Genomic DNA, 2609 nt, shown 5'->3' with positions numbered 1-2609 from the left:
GCCAGGTGTGCTGTTGGGGAAGAGAGAATTCCATAAGAATTCCATAGGTCTGGAGCCCAGGGGTGGCTGAGGTAGCAGTAGAGGTGGGAACTCAGGCCTCCTTCCTTCTCTCCCTCCTTCCTCCTTCCCTCCGTCACTCCCTCCTTTTCTCCCTCACTGGTTCATCCATGCAGGGAGGGCCCTAGTGCCAGCCCCTCCTGTCCCGACATGGGGAGAGCCCTGGGGAGGGGCAGGCAGAGTGGAGGCCACTCCAGCCAGGAAGGGCTGCAGTGTGGCGGGGGCTGTGGTCTGAGGCTGGATCCTTTCCGAGCCTCTCCACCCACGTAGGCCTGCAGCCTTTGTCGTGGCTCTGCCCTGCATTCCCGGGATTTCTGCTCATGCCTGGGCCCCCTCCCGGCCCCTAGCCCTGGGCTGCACCTGGATCTGGGCTCAGCAAGATGACTTTCTGCCCAGGGTCAGCTCTTCATGTCTTGTGAGCCCCGTGACCTTGACCGAGGGGCCTCCATCTGCATCTCGGCGTGCACATCTGTGAAATGGAGCTGCAGCTCAGGCAGGGTAAGGATGTCATGCCATTGACTCGCCTGGTGCAGGTCTTGTCTGCTGCCTCCTCCTCCTGGGACTTCACTCCAGCCTGTAGTGTTTCTAGGCCCCAGCATGGCAGAGGACAAAGCCCTTGGGCTCAGGGATTGCTGAGCGGCGATGGTGCCGCCTGTTAAAACGAGGTTCCTGCACCTGCCTGGACACCTGAACGCACCTGCTCACACCGTGCCCTTGCCAGGGGTAATGAGAGCTGGGGCCCAGCCTTTGCTGGGCTTCTCCTTTAGCTTGGGGGTGTTTCCTTTTCTTCACCCAGGCCTCTGTGTCCTGGCTGTGGAGGGGGTTGGAACTGGCTGGGAGAGTCAGTGACTGCAGGTGGTCTCCAGCCCTGGGTCCCTACAGCTGTCTTGGGATTCCCAGCAGTAGGTGAGGCCGAGGCCTGGGTCTTTGCATGGGTCCTGTGCACAGAGCAGTTGCTGGGCTGGGCCAGGCTCGGAGACCCCGCTCTGCAGAGAAGCCCTTCTGGTTTGTGCCGTTTTGTCAAGCACAAGAAGCCACGGCCCTCCTGGGGCCTCCTCGGTTTTTTTGAGCTTTTCATACTTAGCCACGGGTTCCTCCAAGAATTCTAGGGGTGGGAACTTGAGGGCTTGGCTCCCATTTTAAAGATGAGTGAGCTGTGCCCCTCGCACGCCCTGAACGCCTAGGGGGCCCCAAGTAGAAGGGTCGCAGGACACAGAGCGGCAGGACCTGTGCTGTGGCCGGGCATCCAGGGGCCCTTCCATCTCCTGGGCCTTGACTCTGCCCCTCCCCAGGGGTGGGCTGGGCCCCAGACTCTGGAGCAGCATTGGGGCTGGAGCTCCCCGAGTGCCTGCAAACAGCAGGGCCAGCCAGGCTTTTCTGGGGTTGTGTCCTGGGCGGGTGCCTAGCCTGGGACTGAAGGTCCTTGCCCTGCACCTATCACCAAAGGGCCAAGATTCACAGAGAGATTTGCCTCTGCATGCTCCCTGGAAATGGGGTCAGCAAGGACCAAGATACAGACCCCAGGGAAGGCGCGACCTCCAGGTCCAAAAGGAAGAGCAGGGATTTGAACTCAAGAGGCAAAAATCACAGAATTCCCCCCACCCCACACACAGACCCCCATTCCCTCACAGAAGCCCCCCATCCTCTCACAGAACCCTGGTCCCTTCATAGATCCCCTGTCCTCTCACAGAACCACGGTACCCTCAAAGATCTCCCCGCCCCATCCCCTCACAGATCCCCTGTCCCCTCAAATCCCCCATTCCCTCACAGATCCCCTCACAGATCCCCTCACAGATCCCCCGTCCCCTCACAGATCCCTCCGACCCTTCACAGATTCCCCCATCCCCTCACAGATCCCCCTCACAGACGCCCCCATCCCCCTCACAGATCCCCCCATCCCCCTCACAGATCCCCCATCCCCCTCACAGATCCCCCCATCCCCCTCACAGACCCCCCCATCCCCCTCACAGACCCTCCATCCCCCTCACAGACCCCCCATCCCCCTCACAGACCCCCATCCCCCTCACAGATCCCCCCATCCCCCTCACAGACCCCCCCATCCCCCTCACAGACCCCCCCATCCCCCTCACAGACCCTCCATCCCCCTCACAGACCCCCCCATCCCCCTCACAGACCCCCCATCCCCCTCACAGACCCTCCATCCCCCTCACAGACCCCCCCATCCCCCTCACAGACCCCCCATCCCCCTCACAGACCCCCCCATCCCCCTCACCCCCATCCCCCTCACAGACCCCCCATCCCCCTCACAGATCCCCCCATCCCCCTCACAGACACCGCCATCCCCCTCACACACCCCCCATCCCCCTCACAGACCCCCCCATCCCCCTCACCCCCATCCCCCTCACAGACCCCCCATCCCCCTCACAGATCCCCCATCCCCCTCACAGACCCCCCCATCCCCCTCACAGACCCCCCCATCCCCCTCACAGATCCCCCATCCCCCTCACAGACACCGCCATCCCCCTCACAGATCCCCCATCCCCCTCACAGACCCCCCCATCCCCCTCACAGACCCCCCATCCCCCTCACAG

This window comes from Pongo abelii, chromosome 6 (genome assembly GCF_028885655.2).
Source record: "Pongo abelii isolate AG06213 chromosome 6, NHGRI_mPonAbe1-v2.0_pri, whole genome shotgun sequence".
Classification (NCBI taxonomy): domain Eukaryota; kingdom Metazoa; phylum Chordata; class Mammalia; order Primates; family Hominidae; genus Pongo; species Pongo abelii.
Note: the sequence above shows the minus strand (reverse complement) of the source record.